Source organism: Leopardus geoffroyi, chromosome D3 (genome assembly GCF_018350155.1).
Source record: "Leopardus geoffroyi isolate Oge1 chromosome D3, O.geoffroyi_Oge1_pat1.0, whole genome shotgun sequence".
Classification (NCBI taxonomy): Eukaryota; Metazoa; Chordata; class Mammalia; order Carnivora; family Felidae; genus Leopardus; species Leopardus geoffroyi.
Window position 1 is genome coordinate 43,955,905 of NC_059339.1, and position 18,904 is coordinate 43,974,808.

General features: G+C 39.2%; 1 protein-coding gene and 1 pseudogene across 4 annotated transcripts in view; one reads left to right on the forward strand and one right to left on the reverse strand.

Annotated features, from left to right (window-relative positions):
• LOC123587477 overlaps positions 1 to 16,687 on the reverse strand; it is a 30,896-nt pseudogene extending 14,209 nt beyond the window's left edge.
• The window catches only part of GREB1L (GREB1 like retinoic acid receptor coactivator), a 283,759-nt gene that overhangs the window by 49,027 nt on the left and 215,828 nt on the right, over positions 1 to 18,904 (forward strand). The gene's annotated exons all lie outside the window — the stretch shown is intronic.

Sequence of the window (18,904 nt, forward strand, 5' to 3'; positions counted from 1 at the left end):
CTGGTTTCCTGTCCTACTTCTTCATTCAACTACCAAATGGATTGTTTTAATTACCTTCCAGATATAGCCAAAAAAGAAGTGAGGCAAGCTTCCATGAATGCTAATGGTAGTCCCACACTACTTTCAAGGATAAAGTAAGTTGTTTTAGCCTTTATTTGTCAGATCAGTTGCTTATATTTTGTATGAAATGTATACATTGTCTTTTCATATTTGAGCCAGTTTGTTTTACCTTGATATCACATTCATCTAATGTAAATGTTGTTCCTTTAAAAAATTGTAGCTTATAGGGGCGCCTGGGTGGCGCAGTCGGTTAAGCGTCCGACTTCAGCCACGTCACGATCTCGCGGTCCGTGAGTTCGAGCCCCGCGTCAGGCTCCGGGCTGATGGCTCAGAGCCTGGAGCCTGTTTCCGATTCTGTGTCTCCCTCTCTCTCTGCCCCTCCCCCGTTCATGCTCTGTCTCTCTCTGTCCCAAAAATAAATAAACGTTGAAAAAAAAATCTGTTAAAAATTGTAGCTTATGTAAGTGCTTATCTGATCCTTAACTACTGAGCAGAAGGCTCTATTTCTCTTGCTAAATTGTGATTTCGATTATTTATTTATTTATTTATTTGCCAAAAAAACCAAAAATCCAGTTAAAATAGAACATCTCAAGTTTATGGTGAAGCTTTACTAGGCTCAGGGCATGCAATGCTTAGCAACCCTATATAAGTCAACATTTATAGCTGCCATTCATATAAAGAGACTTTCCCTTTTAAAAGTGCTTTATAATGAGCAACATTTGTCTTGTTGTTGGATTTTTTTTCCAGCCAAACAATGTATTCTCTCAATGAGTTCTATCACTCCATTGTCATTAAAAATGAATTTTAGCCTAATATTCTATCCTGTTCTTCAGCCAGGTGATCATACATCATAATCTGGCCCTGTTTCATCTTTTCTCCCACCCCCCGGGCTATGTCCTAGCTACACTGAGGACTTGCCCCCCTTGTTCTTGAAACCCAAGCATTCTCATGTCTCAGTGACTTCGCACACACTCTCCCCTCTGCTGGCCTGGAAAGAGCTCTCTGCTCCTACTCTCACAGGTCTGTTTGCCTGAGGAAAGCCTGACTTAGTACAGCTCCAGCGTTGCTCTGTGGTGAAGCCTTCTCTGACACAGTTTACCCCCATTGTAGGGACATCTGAGGTATTTCCCTGGTGGGCACATGTCTGTTTTACCATTACAGAGTAGGTTCTTTTTCTCTTTTGTGTTCTCAACACCTGGTGCAATACCAGGTACTCAGTGTATATTTAGGCTGAGAACCCATAACATTTTTAGACTTTGTTTATTCCTTTATATTGCTAAAGAAGGAAAGAAGGGTGGAACCCATGTTACTCGAAGATGCTGTGAATATGATGGCTTTGTATTAAACAACATACTGAAATCATGAATCAATGAACCTGAGACAAAACTGTGAAGCAGGTGAAGAAGCTGGTTCCCTAGGCTTCCCTTGTAAAACTGAATTCATGCATCTCACTGGGGACTAAAACCTTAAAGAAAGAGTGGGGCACCTGGGTAGCTCAGTCGGTTGAGTGTCCAACTTCGACTCAGGTCACGATCTCGCGGTCCGTGAGTTCGAGCCCCGCGTCAGGCTCTGGGCTGATGGCTTGGAGCCTGGAGCCTGCTTCCGATTCTGTGTCTTCCTCTCTCTCTGACCCTCCCCCGTTCATGCTCTGTCTCTGTCTCAAAAATAAATAAACGTTAAAAAAAATTTAAAAAAGAAAGAGAATAAATTAAGTATAGACTACTTTTGGGGGTGAGGTATGGAATTTCTGGGGGCCCTGAAACAACCACACCCCATGTATGCAGATATTTCTATGTAGTGACACCAAAAGTCTGAAAGATTTGTTAAGAATAACAGAACCCATACTGTGAAGTGAGAATCACTGGTCTACGTGGTTTACTCTAAATGTTTCTATAATATAAACTATAGAGTACCCAGGATAGATTTTGATGTTATTTTCGGTTTCTCTTCTCTGAAGCTGGTGATAGCCCTGAGTAGCCAGAGAACATTCTCTGTCATCATCTGGGTTGAACCGTCTTTGCGTTCCACACCACTGACTCTCAAGCCTTCTGTGTGGGGTTATCTGCTGCTTGAGAGTCTTAATTACAAATCATAGAAAAGTAGAAAAGTCTTTGTTTTTTACTGATTTCCTTGCTTACAGCAGTCTCAAAAACCATTTCTTTACACTAGATTTCTCTAGAAAGTTGTCATTTCCATAAAAATGTTTTGCCCAGTGCTGGTTGTCCACATTATCAGTTAATGGTGCCATTCTATGCCTTTCTCTTTTCAGTGGTGTCATGGTTAGATCCTTTTTTTTTTTTTTCTGTGAGATGAACGTGCTTTGTGCACTGTGGCAATAAGAGGGGTGTTTTAAGCCCTTTTTGAGAGAAGTGCCATTTTCTATTTCCAATTCCAGTTGAAAGCAGATCCCCCCGCTCCAATGCATAAAATCATATTATGTCCTGCTTGGCACCATTAGCTCTACTCCAATACCAGTAGCTTCTGAGCATCCCTGTTTGAATTTTCTATGCCCAATACCATCTTGAGATATGTGTTTTTTGGTATGGTGGAGACAAGTGGAACAGAGAAGCTACATTTGTACATTGGTTTTAACTATGGAGCAACATTTGAAGAGTTATATTATCCGCTGGGTAGATTTTTTTTAAGTTTTTAATTTTAATTCTACTATAGTCAACATACAGTGTTATATTAGTTTCAGGTGTACAAATAGTGATTCAACAATTCTATACATTACTCAGTGCTCACTATGATTAGTGTACTCTTTAATCCCTGTCACCTATTTCACCCATCTCCCCTGCCCCCACTTCCCCTCTGGTAACTATCAGTTTGTTCTCTATAGTTAAGAGTCTGTTTCTTGGTTTATCTCTCTCTTTTCCTTAAACAATTTTTTTTAATGTTTTATTTATTTTTGAGACATAGAGAGACAGAGCATGAGTGGGGGAGGGGCAGAGAGAGAGGGAGACACAGAGTCCAAAGCAGGCTCTCGGCTCTGAGCTGTCAGCACAGAGCCTGATGCGGGCTTCGAACCCACGAACCATTAGATCATGACCTGAGCCAAAGTTGGACGCTTAACTGACTAAGCCATTCAGGTGCCCCTCTCTTTTTCTCTCTTTTTTTTCCCCTTTGCTCATTTGTTTTGTTTCTTAAATTTCACATATGAATAAAATCATATGGTATTTGTCTTTCTCTGACTGACTTATTTCACTTTGCATTGTACCCTCTAGCTCCATACATGTCATTGCAAAAAGGATTTCATTCCTTTTATGACTGAATAATATTTCATTATATATATCACTCTTTATCCATTCATCTATCAATGGACAAGGGCTGCTTCCATAATTTGGCTATTGTAAATAATGCTGCTCTAAACACAGGGGTGCATGTATCCCTTTGAATTAGTGTTTTGTATTTTTTTGGTAAATACCTAATAGTGCAATTACTGGATTGAAGGGTAGTTCTATTTTTAACCCTTCGGGGAGCCACCATACTGTTTTCCACAGTGGCTGCACCAGTTTGTATTTTTACCAACAGTGCACAAGCGTTCCTTTTTCTCCACATCCTTGACAACACTTGTTATTTCTCGTGTTTTTGATATTAGCCATTGTGACAGGTGTGAGGTGATATCTCATTGTAGTTTTGATATGCATTTCTGCTAGGGAAGTTTTAAGGCAAAATTTTTAAAGGCACAATGGAAACAACAGAATGAGAAGAAAACAAACTCTAGGTGTGATATGAATAGAGACAAAGTAGAATGATTTACTTGGGAAATCTTGTTAGATGCCACTAGGGTCAATAAGTAACTCTCTCCAGGGGTGCCTGGATGGCTCAGTCAGTTGAGTGTCCAACTTCAGCTCAGGTTATGATCTCCCAGTCCATTGGTTTGAGCACCACGTCGGGCTCTGTGCCGACAGCTCAGAGCCTGGAGCCTGCCAGATTCTGTGTCTCCCTCTCTCTCTGCTCCTCCCCACCTTGCACACTGTCTCTCCCTCTCAAAAATAAACAAAAACATTAAAAATAAATTTTAAAAAATTAACTCTCTCCAAATAAGTTTAATGAACTTCCTTTAAGAGGCTTTCCCTTGGTGGCTCTGAAACTTGTACAGAAAACTGTACTCCCAGTCAAAGGAAATAACTTTAGTTCTTTTTTTTTTTTTTTTCCAACGTTTATTTATTTTTGGGACAGAGAGGGACAGAGCATGAACGGGGGAGGGGCAGAGAGAGAGGGAGACACAGAATCGGAAACAGGCTCCAGGCTCTGAGCCATCAGCCCAGAGCCCGACGCGGGGCTCGAACTCACGGACCGCGAGATCGTGACCTGGCTGAAGTCGGACGCTTAACCGACTGCGCCACCCAGGCGCCCCTCTTTAGTTCTTTTTTAAATTGAGATATAATTTACGTGCCATAAAATTAATCTTTTCAGTGGCCTTTCATATATTCATGAAGTTGTACAACCATTACCACAGTGTAATTCCAGAACATTTTCACCACCCCACAAGGAAACCCCATTTCCATTAACAGTCACTCTCCATTCCTGCCTCCTACCAGCCTCTCATATCTTCTATCTTTATGGATTTGCCTATTTTGGACACTTTATATAAATGGATTTATATGGTCTGTAACCTTTTGTATCTGGCTTCTTTCACTGAGTATAATGTTTTCAAAGTTCATCCATTTGGAGCATATATCAATATTTCATTCCTTTTTATGGCTGAATTGAAAAACATGTTTTTTTAAAATAAAAAATCAAAGCCAAATACATTCTGTAACTTTCTGCTATGGAAAATTTTATGGAGTGAAATGAATGTTGTTACAGGATAGGACCTAAAGCTTGGTTGTAGGGAAAGACTGTGCGAATGCTACTGTAATCATAGATTTAGTAACTTGATGCAGCAAGGGAGAGATCGCAGCAGCAGGACTATGGGCATCCAGGAAGACAAAAATCTTTTTATAGGGTTTAGACTTGTGCTGAGTGATTCTAGAAGGGACTGGGGAAGAGGCGACCAACACTGGATTGAGTGGCATGACACAGGGGCAGTTTAGTAATTGGGTATCTCAGCAATCTTTGCTTAGGGTGGGGGAAGAATAAAGAGGGGCCAGGGAAGTCATTGAGAAGAAGACAGGATCCATAGTAGGAGTGGTTTTGCAGCTCTGGTTTGGCCTTAGGAGAAATATTGTTTTTTGTTGGCCGTGCCTCTGGCCTTGACTGAGTCTACCAGAAATACTGCAACTCAGATTTTCATGCTCTCACATTAGGGGGATATGCTCTGGTTCTGAGATTATAGAAAAGATAGACTTGGCATGACCAGGCAACTAAGATGCAACCAAATGACCAAATAGGACTGACCATTTAACCATTGTCATGACAGTCCTTAGACTAAAATCTCTTTAGAGATATTCTGGCAGAATAATTAGGAATTATTGGAGGGTAGGGAGTAGGACTTCTCAACCAATTTGCTTGTATGATTAAGCACCTTTTATTCACTGCCTGCCTTGTGATGACCTTCATGCTAGGCATTTTGTATGTATTTTCTCTTGTAGGTTTAAACAATAATGAATAGTTCATCTTTCTCATTCAGCCAAAAGAGTATGTATAAACATGACTGAATTAGTCTATATTGTCATTCATTTGTAAACACTTTAGTGAGTGCTAGGCTCTAGGAATGAATAAGACATGGTCCCTGCCCAAGAGATTGAACAGTGCTATTCAATAGAACATTCTGTGATAATGACAATATTTTGTGTAGTCCAATATAAGAGTAGCCACATGTGCATCTCAAACACTTGAAATGTGGCTCATGAGACTGAGGAACTAAATTTTAATTTTTATTTATTTTTGATTAAACATTAATAGTGGCATATGAGGCTAATGGCTATCACATTAGACAGCACTGCTCTAGAAATTCACAAATGAGAGAAAGAAACACAAGTGCTCACAATTCATGGTGTGATGTGGCTCCAACACAGGTTCTAGAAGCTCAATAAAGTGTTCTAGAAGCTCAAAAGACAGCCTCTGGTGGTAGAGACACCAGAGAAAACACCCAGGGAAGGGGAGGGAGCATGAAAAATGAGACTTAGAAACAAAATAAAAATAATAGTAATAACAATAATTATTATTTTGTCAGAGGATGAGAGAAGTTGAGTGGGTTCATTCTAGGCAAAAGGCATAGTCTGCAAAAACATTGAGGCATTAAAAATGTGTATACAAGTTCAAGAAAAGGTGTGTGGCTTGGTAGGGTCTAACTGTAGGTTACTGTAATGTTACCACAATATGACATAGCCCCTATGGCAAAGGTGTAATTGAACAGATTAAGAACAAATTTAACATTTTTGGCATTTATTTTGTTGTATACATTGTTAGAGAAGCTACCACATTTATCATTTAAAATAGATACATAAATTGCCATTATGATCCTCATTTCACAGAAAACTGAGCCCTACAAAGGTAAAGGAATTTGCCTGAGGACACAGAGTGAATGGAAAGAAATAGGATTTGAATCAGGCTTATTTGATTTCAGAGATCAATCCTCTCCATCAATGACTCTACATTTCACAATTTAAATTTTTCTTAGTTTGAAATTGTGATGCATTTCCTTTGGTATGCCTTCCATGATTCATTCAGACCACACTATAAGTCTTCTACAAATTTTTTCTTTAATATTCTGATTTCATATTTAACATTTTTTCTGGCTAAGAGACTGATGTTATAACATATCTATTTTGTTTGTATATCTAAGCATTTCACAAGCTTGGGTTTTGGAAATAGCTGTCTTGACAATTTCCCTTCTTTTTCAGTATATTTATGGCACTAGGAGCCTTTTATATCGTAAAATGGGGTGGTTAGGGAATTAGTTAAATTGGAGGACCCAGTCCATTCATGCCCAAATTTGAATGAGCTCCTATGACCATCATGCCCAGAGAATTCTTCCTTCCGTGGGGAAGGTTGGAAATGGCTTGTTATTTGAGCCTCTCCACATCTTACCCTAAAGGTCATGACCCTGGGCTCCGACTTCTTTCTTCCTTTTTGCCCTTTCCTCAAAGTGAATCTTAGTGACTCGGTAGAGGCTTTGCTTTTCTTAACCAAGAGGAGCTAGATCTCTGCACCTGTTTGGCAGGCATGGTCATGTCCTGAAAATACCCCTTCCTGGCTGAGGAAGTACTTGTAATCTGCAAGGACGTTTTTGTTTTGTTTTGTTTTGTTTTGTTTCCTTTTAGACTCGAAAGAACTCACTTGATGTTACTTGCTGAATTTCCCTAAAAGTCCATCTCAATGTCATAGCAAGGTGTAGCTAACACTTATACTTGCCAGGCCTGGAGAATAAGAAGTGTAATAAATAGCATCTGCTTCAAGGAGCACACCCTCCACTGCTAACACAGGACAGAGACTAAGGAATAGAACAGGCACTACTAGAGGATCTGAGAGGATATAGCCAATATCCAGGGGTGGAGACAGCTTCACAGGGGAAGAGGGACTGGCGTCAGGTCTTACAAGAAGGGCAGAACTTACCTGAGCAGAGAATGGGTGGTCTGTATGTGGAATACTACCTGGGCAAAGGTAGGGAGTAGAGGGAATCATGGAAGAATGGTTTGGCTGAAACAGAAAATGCAACCCTGGTGGCAGATTAAGATCACATGGAGAAGGGGCTCCTGGCTGGCTCAGTTGGAAGAGTATGTGACCTTTGATCTCAGGGTTGTGAGTTCGAGACCCACATTGGCTGTGGAGATTACTAAAAAAATTAAGTAAACTTGAAAAGAAATTGCAAGGAAAACTTTAAAAACTCCCCTAAAGATTCTGATTGAGCTGAGAGGTAGCCTAGGCATCCAGATTTTTTTAAAGTTTTACGGGTGATTTTAATGTACAGCTGCCGTGGAAGACCATTGCAACAATCTCTTTACTCTGAGTGTGCTCATCAAACCAGCATACCCTGCCCCACCTGGAGGCTAGTTAGAAATGCTGAATGAATCTCAGGGAATTGGAATTCACATTTTTACAGGAGCCCTGGTGGCCCTATGCACAGTAAAGTTTGACAAATACTGCTGTAGAGAAAATGTGAGAAATACGGTTGAAGGTGGCAGATTACCTAACCAGATTTTCCCAGCCCCTGTGCTGGGCTAGGAATGAATTATAGGTGGGCAGTGATGTTGCTTTCCCCTCAAGCCATTAGGGAAGCTTATACTTCTTGTTGGCAAGAAGTCTCCTCTGGTTATCTGTAATGTGTTTCACAAATACTCTTGAATTTTCTCTGGGCGCCTTGAGGGAAAAAAGGCAGGGAATCACCAGCTAGTGCTGGACTGTACTCTGTCAGTAGTGGGAGATGCCCTGAAGATTTTTTATCAAAGGATGTTTTGTGTACCTCCTTTTGTTCTAGGAAGATTTTCCTGAGAGAGACCTATAGAATGGACTGGGAAGGGGTGCTCTAGGATGAGAGGACAGAGGACAATTCCAACAATTCACATGCAAGGTGACAGTGGACAAGAGTAAAGAGTGTGGTTATGTTTAGGAATTTGAATAACACTTTAAAACCCATCCCCAAATCTTCAGAGCTTGGAAAGAACTACAAAGATTCTTTCGTACCTTTTTGGAGACACCTTGTAACTTTTTGTTTTGTTTCCATTTTTTCTTGTGGGGCATTCTCCCAAAGCTTGAGGAAAGTTTCTAATGATTAAAATCTACTTGGCATAAATAAGGTCATAAACATTCAGCCCTCACTCTGCAGGATCCCCTAGTTCTTGGTGGGTGGGATCATCTGACTTGAGGGTTATTAGTGATTTCAAAGGAGAAAGGAAAACAATGATGGTCATCATTTGGTGAATAGGCAGCCAGGGAGAATTTCAGGAAATGGAGAGGTTAAAAGTCCAAGTATGAAAGACTTGCTGTATTGGGGGACTCAGAGCCATACATTTGATTTGGGACAATACTTATGGGGGAACCTGGATATTCTAGGAATAATTTTGTGAAAAAAATGTTTAAATTATTGGTGCAATAAATTGCTTATTCTTCAAGGCCAAGCTTAAGTTGTTCCCTTCCACGAATTCCTCCTTGTAACGCCAGTTTATGGCTTGTTCTCTCTCTCTCTCTCATTTTCTAAAATTCTTTCTAATGAGTCAACAAGTGTATTTTTTAGTCCTGATACTTGAAAAGTACTGTAGTGTGTACATCTTTTCTAGCAACTCACTTAGGGTTGATTTTATTTTTCTCATTTATGAATGTATATATATGAATGTATCCTGTCCCTCTAAACAAAATATAAGCTCCTTGAGGACATGGACCATGTCTAATTCTACTTTGTTTTTTCTGGGAATTTGTGACTTTATGAAACATCTGTTTTCATGGGTGCTCGTAATTGAATATGAACAATTAAAAATAATTTGCCATATACTTCTTTGTTTTCCAAATTTGTTGATGTTTCTTCAGAAAAAAAAAAAGCTAAAGTGTCTTCCAAAATATGTAAACATGCAGTGTGCATTTTAAACTATATTCTGTAGTTTAAAATTAAGCTAAAATAGTACTATTAGATAAATGTTGGAATCTTTCTGTATTTTTAGTGATTCATTTCAAAAGAGGAGGTTTTAAAAAATTATAGAAGTATAGTATCCTAGTATATATCCCTGGTTTTGTACTCTTTTTATATGGTGCCTATTTTTCCTTAGTTGCTTTTCTCATCTTGCCATTTGGGTTTCCTTTTCTTTTTTCTTTCTGTTTGAAAGTGATACCATTTGTTGTAGGTTCCTGGCCATGTTTATAGTCAAGAGTGTCAGTAGTCATGTGAGTACTGGATATGACCCACTAACATAGTTAAACAGAGTGTATTTTATGGAAAGTCTATTGAATGGAAGTGCTTTAACAATTTTGTTTAGCTTCAAATTGTGACATGCCTTTTTCATGCCTTTTCTTGGAATTTTCTTGCCCAAATTCAAAAGCCATATTTATATTTTGAAACTTGGAATGCCGAAAAATTGTGTCACCTGAATTTTGGGGGGAGGGGGAAATTATTTTAATTCTAGTCAATCATGATACTTGACATTATGGGAAAATAAGTGTGCATTACATATAGAAAACCAGCTAGAGCTTGACCAAAAAGAGTGAAGCTGCTATACCAAGATACCAAGATGAAATTAAAAAAAAAAAAAAAAAAAAAAAAAAAAAAATCCCAAGATGGGGAAAACCTTTTTAAAGAATTCCTTAATGAATCAATCAGTAGTTTATATCCTTGAAGAATTTTTTATGGTATAATAATGAACATTTATAACAGAACAAAAATAACCCATTTCCTAACATTAGCCTCTCTGCCTACGGAGGTCATAAAAGTTGTTAATGCAGATGAGGCTGCCTTCTGTTGTGGGATGCTAATAGGAAATGGATCATTGCAGTTTATGGGGCACTTAGCCATTTTGGTTCATGATAAATGACTGACTTCAAGTGACATTCCTTCACTGGTTTCTCACTATTCATCACCTGAAAGAATGGAACCCAAACATGAAGTTGATTTTGAAGTTGTCAAGAGTTTCACTGTGGTATAAAATCTACCATAAGCCAATGTTTTAATTGATTTAGGAAGAAATAGTATGATACTTTTATAAATACTTTATGCTCCTATTTTCTTTCGTTCAAAAGCCAGTTTTGTAACTCTGTTTTATCCTGCTCTAGCTTCTGTTACCTTGTCCTCTTCCCTTCCCCCTCTCCAAACATTCTCTGGTTTTGAAAACTCCCTAGATTTTATCTTCGCAGATGCTTTGATGTAATTACATTGTTTTGTTCTATAAAATCAGTCCAAAATAAGCAGAAAGAATGGAACATATTTCCAACTGATACGTTCACCTACATGCCAGACATTATACAAAACTGGTGTGGAAAACTTCTTTTGTGTGCTATTTTCACTGTGTTCTTGCTGTTATCTATTTTTTCCTCTTTCTCCTCTTTTTTCTTGAAATATTACCCCTCACCCCAACACACAACATCCATGAGTAGGCAGGAAGAAGCCTACCTATTTGAATAAGGTCATGTTACCACATTATCCTACAATTAGGCTCTTGCTCTTAGAAAATTATTCTCTAGCTTATTTTCAGGGAGGCCCTGCTGGCACTGTAGGGGTTACCCAAGACCTAGTCAGGTCTAATGTATGCTTAAAGGATGCTTGAGTTTTTCCTGTATTGTCTTTATGTTTGGAATGGAGAACCTGCGTTTAACTCAGTATGCATGATGCTGTCCATTTGCTGGCATTTGGAGAGTGATATCTGGCAGAATGCTGTTTGGAAAAGAAAATGTAAATGTGCTTACAGATTGCCTAAGAATCATTTAGTGTAATGGAGATAAATTTGCCATTTATTTTATTGGTTCTTAAAGGAATTTTGACCTCCCTTATCTGTGTGCATTGTTGGAGTGTTGGTGACGACAGGTTATTTAGTTTGCTTTGTAGAACTTAACAGGAGGAAGCAAGCACATCCTTGGTGGCTTTACTTGAGGTGCTGGTATCCTGGAAGGGAAGCCTGCAAAACTAACCTCCAAGAGGCTGTCTTTTGACACAGACATTTTAGTTCATAGGAGATTCCCCTGAGAGCCCAACCACCTCTTTTAGCAAATGTTACCTGAGTATGCATTGTTCACAAAGAACTTTAGGCTAATAAATTGAAAGTATTGGAGTTGTCTGAACTCTTTCATGTTCTAGAATCCCAGGCACTGGTGACATTTTAGGAGAGACCCTAGAAGTGGTAGAACTGAAATATTAATTAGGTCTCCTATGGTCACTTTTTTCTACTGAAAGCCTAGGAATGGTTCATGGGACATAGTTTGATTACCTGGTTTTAGTTAAATCCTATCAGTCTTTTATGGCTGGCTGTGATACCTGATTAGAAAAAACAACACATCTTGTTTTCACATTTGTTGAATGAGCAGTCACTAATTTAGAATACTTATTTAGCTTGGCTCACACCAATTACCAAATCTTTAAAATGGCCAGTTCTAATATGCTCACTAATCTATTAAGATTGTTGAAACATATCCACAATTTAATTTTTGGTCTGCTTTTGCATGGTGTGGCCACTGGTGGCACAGACGCTGGGGCTGGGAGGAAGTTGCTAAAGGGAGGAGACAGAAGGAGAGATAAGAGAAAGAAGCTGCAAGAAGATAGGGTAAGATGCCCTGGTAGACTAGAAACTTCTGGCAGCATTAACCACTTCTTAACTCTGGCATATTAAAGTGAGCATTGATGGCCTTTACTTTCTTCCTTTTTCCTCTTCTTCTTTTAACCTTCTCTCCTCCATATGTGGGTATAAGTTGTTGAAACTAAGGAAAAACAGACTAAGGTCTAAGATGAACAATTATTTCTGGGAAAGGAGGGGAGTAGATCAGAAGAAACACACCTCACCACCCAAAGAAAGTCTTTGGAATGAATTGTAGTGTTAGGCTTTTTCAAAGAGATGGAAGTTTTGTATTCACAGGATTTTAATGATCACTTTTCATCTGTGTGGCCAAGCCTTTTTGAATGCAGTGTGTTCTTGAAGTCTAAGCCATCACCTGGATACCTTGAAGGTAAAACTTGCAGGTATTGTCATGTATTAGACTCATACAGAAACCACCAAATTATCTCTCAGAATTAAACTAAAAATAGAAAAAAAGGTTTCCAATGGAAATTACTGTTCTGTGGGAGTTTTTAAATTCTGAAATTTATTGGGGCGCCTGGGTGGCGCAGTCGGTTAAGCCTCCGACTTCAGCCAGGTCACGATCTCGCGGTCCGTGAGTTCGAGCCCTGCGTCGGGCTCTGGGCTGATGGCTCAGAGCCTGGAGCCTGTTTCCGATTCTGTGTCTCCCTCTCTCTCTGCCCCTCCCCCGTTCATGCTCTGTCTCTCTCTGTCCCAAAAATAAATAAACGTTGAAAAAAAAATTTTAATTCTGAAATTTATTGAAAATAAAAGGACTAAACTATTAAACTATTTTAATAACTAAACTATTTTTCAGAGGCTTTCTAATTGGTTTTGAAATTCTCACTAAAAATAGGTTAGCTGTTAATGATTTTCTCTCTTCACTTACTGATTTGAAGGTGTGATGTTAGTTTTACCCTGTAGGCTGTGACTTTGCTTCTTTGCACTTCAAAAAGATCTGAGGTCACTGATTATGACTTTGCCACTTCCTGCCCTATTGTCCTTACAAACGGGTTTTGTGAATTTAGACCTTACTGTAAAGAAACCAGCCCAAGGAAAAATTCTTGATATTTGCATGTCTATTATATTCAGCATTTTTGGTTTTTATTTGAATCTGTTTGATTGTACAATTTATAAGAAATACTTACTGAGACTTCAGAGTTCCTCTTAAGAGAGCTGAAATGCCTTTTGCTTCTTTCTTTTCATAGTGGATCAGTGAATTATGGAGTAAGAGCCAATCAACCAGGAGACTGTGGAGAAATGACCAGTTAGAAGATGTTTACATTTCTATGAAATTCTGTTGACCTATAACTCCCCGGCCAAAGGGGTAGGGGGAGCATTATTAACACCTTTGAGTCAGTTGCTCCTCATAGAATTTGGTCTTCTTTTGATGTAGCAGGACTGATAGACCTTTCCTGCATGCCACTTCATAGATATCATCTGTGAGCCACTATTGTGTTCAGGCTTGAGCTAGCAAACTAGTGCATCTGGTTCTGACTCAGTCAAGTATTTCAAATCTTCATTAGCTAAGCCTGGATTACTGTTTTCCTCACTGTGGTAGTTCTCTGCAACAAATAATTATCAGGCATATAGTTTTGGTGGAGGAATACTTGAGCTAAGTTGGTAGGAGCATCAAGCAAACAAATCAAAGGTGATATTTTGGTTTTTGGTTTTATGATGACTACTTCACATCATCTTGTCTTTTTTTTTTCCCAGCACTTCAGTAAGTGAGGCACAATAGCGTATAAATTTGAACACACAATCCCCACTTCTCCAGTGTATGCTTCTTTTTTGTTTTTTAAAGTTTATTCATTTTGAGAGAGAGACAGAGACAGAGAGAGAGCATGAGAGGGGGAAGGGCAGAGTGAGAGAGAGAGAGAGAGAGAGGGAGCAGGGGAAGGGCAGAAAGAGAGGCAGAGACAGAATTCCAAGCAGGCTCTGCACTGTCAGCAGAACCAGACATGGGGCTCGAATTCATGAGCTGTGAGATCATGACCTGAGCTGAAACCAAAACCTGGACGCTTAACTGACTAAGCCACCCAGGTGCCCTTGCCTGTATGTTTCCAATAACATTTTTCATTTAGGATTAAAAAAAAAAAAAAGTATCGGGGCTCCTGAGTGGTTAGGCATCTGACTTTGGCTCAGGTCATGATCTCACTGTTTGGGATTTCAAGCCCCACATGGGGCTTGCTGCTGTCAACGCAGAGCCAGCTTTGGATCCTCTGTCCCCCTCTCTGCCTCTTCCTGGCTCATGCTCCCTCTCCCTCAAAAATAAGTAAACATTTATAAAAATAATAAAAATGAAAAAAAAATTAAAAAGTATGTCTGACCTTTCCCCAGAACTCCAGAAAAATAGATAACAACTATCTACTTTATATTTCCATTTGAATATCTAAATAGGTATCTCAAATATTATATATACAAAATGCAACTCTTGATTTTTTTTAACATAACCATTCCACCAACTTTATACCTCCTTTCTCCCATTTTTACCCCTTCAGTTTATAAAAATGACTAGTTGCTCAAGTCAAAAACCTAGGAGTTATTTTTTAATTTTTTTTCTTTCTTAGAACATATCCCCTCTTCCAATCTGCTGGCAGGAATATCTCTAGAATAGGTCCCCAGTCTGTACTCATCTTCCCACATAATATTTTCCCCATCATGGTTGCAGCTACCATCTTCTCTTACTTGAGTGATCTGCAATGGCCTTCTCCCTCCTACAGTCTCTTCTCTATTCAGAGTCAGAGTGGTTCTTTTAAGGCAGAGATCAGATCCTCCCTGTCTCAAAAGCCTACAGCAACTTCCCATCACTCTGAAAAAAAATCCAAATTCCTTGCCTTTGCAAGGCCCAGCATGGTCTGGTTTCTGGCTACCTCTGCTGTCTTATCTCCTATCACTTTCCTCTTACATACTGACCTTCTTACTATTCCTCAGGCATCCCCAGCCTATTCCCACCTCAGGGCTTCTACCTCAGCTCTTCTCTGTCCTGGAATGCTCTTTCCCCAGGTCTTCACATGACTGACTCCTTCCTACTATTTAAGCTTTACCTAAAATGTCAACTCCTCAGAGAGGCCTTCTTGAACATCTCATCTAAATTATGTACCTCTCTCCCCTGTTACTCTTCATCCCACTACCTATTTTATTTTATTCCCAGCAAAAATTATTATCTGAACTTCTTATTTATTTACCTATTTATTGTAGTTCACCCTCTCCCTTAGAATGTAAGCTCCACAAGGGCAAGGAACCCCTTATCTGTCTTGTTTGTTGATGTATCCTCAGTATGTGTAACATTGTCTGATATGCGCAGTATGTGCTCAATAAATATTTATTATTGTGAGGTACCTGGGTGTCTCAGTAGGTTAAGCATCTGACTCTTGATTTCCTCTTGGGTCATGACCGCATGGTTCCTGAGTTTGGCCTGCATTGGACTCTCCGCTGACGGTGTGGAGCCTGCTTGGGATTCTTTCTCCCTCTTTTCCCTCTTCCCCGGCTTGTGTGTGCTCTCTCTCAAAATAAATAAATAAAGTTAAAAAAAAAAAAAGGAGTTAATTTAAAAAATATTTAATGGTTGAATTAGTGAATAAGAATATTTAGGCCCATGAAGAATATAAGCTACTAAATCATTATGTATTATATTTTAGTGAGAATGTTTGTGTCATATTTTCATGGTAATTAAGTGGCCCAAAAGCAAGGGAATGGCTTTCTCTTCCAATTATTCTAGTAATCTGGAACAAGGCAGAAGAGATTGGCAATCACAGTCAGTTGGCTTTCCTTCTTGCAGTATCTGTTCATATAAACTGGACATCATTTATCAGCTGTGCATATCTTTTGTTTGTAACTTGGTGTGAGTGTTGTATGCTTGAACAACAGTACAAAGCGTACTCCTTGTAGATAAGAGTCTGAAATTGTGGTAAGTACTTATTATGATGAGAACAGCTTGCACTGAACAATCAATAGCCATGCGTATGTCTCTCTCAAGAAAGAAAACATCAAATTCTAGATTGGGTCTGGTAAACAGCAATAAATTTAATTGTACATGTTCTGAATATTTAGTTATTTTCCAGGAATTGATAAATATATAGATAACAAATATATGTTTATTTTGTGAATGTAAATCTCTGCAAATCAAGTATAATTAATTGGATGTATGCCTATAATTAAGACAGAGAGGAAAAAACAGAGATATTTTTCTTTGCTTTGCTGTATTTTGATAATAAATGTCAGTAGGCCACAGGCCATATAGACTCATCAAAATTAAAATATGGTAAAGATGAGCTTTTCTCACTGACTTTCTTTATAAATTTCCTAGTCTTCAAATGTCTATTCTGCATGGTAGTAATTTTTCCTTTAGGAATTTTGGATTCCCTCCCTCCATTCCACTGGCAAAACCCCAAATACTGACTTCTGCTGTGTTCTCTAATAAGAGATGCTTTAGTTATATGCAGCAGTACAATAATCCTTTGATCAATTCCCCTGGTGGGAAGAACCACCATTTTCGTCTTTTCCCGGGAGTCTAAAGTTGTGGCTGAACTTCAGGTCTGGCAGAATTCAGGTGTAATATCTCTGTAATTTGAGCTTAACTTTCCTTTTAATTGGGATTTGATTTTGACCCAGATGAAATCTTATTTTTAAATTAGTGCAGTAATCCTAACATTCAGATTTTAACCATCAATAAAGAATGAATTTAAAAGTGATTCTTTCTCATGAGATCATGGATAAATTGATCATGAATTGGCATCTTAAAGATTTCCAAACACTAGCAGTGCAGGGATAGCAATCACCTATTGCCCCTTCTGATCTCCTCTCCACCCTTCTCTACCCTCCCTCTTTCTACCCAGGAGGCTGCCTGTGAGGGCTACACAGGGGCTCCTGTGCCCTCTGACTTCCGCCAGTGGCAGAGTCCCAGCAGGAGATTCAAGGGAGGGAGGAGAATGAGGGCAGGCTAATTATTCTCCTGGTTCCCTCCTTGTGGGGTTGCCTTGGGCTGCCTGTGCCCCTCGACCTAAGGTCATGGTTCTTCACTATATGACTTTTCTCCTTTTGGGTTCCTGTAATCAATCCTTCCTCTCTTTTCCCTTAGGAGTGGTAACAGTTCTGCTGCTACCAACCCCAAATTACAGCTGTATCTTCCCCTACATGGATCCATAGCTTTGCAAATTGTCCTTTTAAATAAGTCTCTGGAAATTATCCTTATTTGAATGTGCCATTGGTTTACTGTTGGGACCCTGTCTGATGCAAATGCTATCATTTCTTAGATTTTGGATACTAGCAACTATTTTTGACCAATTACATACTATACAGAGATCACCTAAGTAGTCAGTGGAGCGACACAAAATAAAAGAAAAGGTCTGCCTTCTGGGGGATCTATCATGTGAGATAGACAAGCTTCTCCTTTACCTTATTCAGTATTCAATCAACATTTATTGAATAGCTGCTGTAAACCAGACATGGTATATGAATCTGAGGCAAATATAGAGGTGAACACTGTTTGATCTTTGTTACTATGTATCTCTATTTTAACTGTGTATTTACTATTAAATACTTGAGAGCTTGATAAGAAAGTAGAAAATCACCAGCCTGTCTGGTTGTGCCTGATGCTTGGTCCTGACCTGTTCTGTTCTTACTTCCCAACTCTTTAGTTCTGTACAGTGACCTCTGTGATTTTCAAGCATGACTATTTCCTGATCCCATAACAGGACCTCTTTTGTGCCTTCATCTCTCTGAATGGAATCTTGTAGAGTGTCAAGGAAACCCTTCTGGAAAGAGACAGAAGATTTCAGTAGAGTATAAGTCTTTTCTTTATGTTAGCATTGGGTACAACATATTTGGTTGGGAGCACTTCGGAAGAAGGGGTGTATGATTAAATAGATTTGGGAAATTGTCTTTAAAAAATTTCTTCACTGTAGAAGACTGGTGATTTTTGGGGCATTTTGGGAAAACTTGCTTTGTGTAATTGAGTTGTTTCCACTAGAACCTCAGGTTGTAGTAATTTTTCCCTGCATGCCTAACAACCCAGAAGAGCTGTAAGGGTCAGAAGACACAGAATTAGGCAGGTCAAGAAGGATGTGGCACTCCTATCCTGTGCTGGGGGAGGAATGTATGTGAGTGACCCTGTGTAGTTAGTAAGGCCTTGTGGTCATCTTTAACATCATCATGTGATGATGTTCTGGCAGCCCTGTACCTCGTGTTCCTAACAGGAGACATCAGCAATTTACATGACAGCCACTGTTCTTCTGGATATTTCTGGGGATGGGATGGGGGCTTTGTACCCTATGACGACCTAGTTTGAGTAAATTCCAAGTGCCATAGGGGCACCAGAAGGAAACTCACTGCACCTTCCTGAAGGACTAGGGCTTGTTTTGTTTTGTTTTTAAGATTTTATTTGTAAGTATTCTCTATACCTAACATGGGGCTCAAACTCACAATCCCAAGACCAAGAGTTGCATGCTCCTCTGACTTGTGATGAAAAAGTTGTGATAGGCTGTGCAAGGGTTTTGTGGAAACCTTTTACTCTCTAGTCTCCTTTTGTTACTCTACCTCCTGTTCCAAGTGTTTCTCAACTCTTTTTTTTTTCTTGACTTGTCTTGCTCTTTCTTTGTGGGTGAACAAAACATAATCGGTAGTTGTGTGGTTTCATCTAAACCAGAGTCTGGGAACATCTGGAGACATTTTTGGTTGTCACAAACGGGAGAGTGCTACTGGCATCAGTG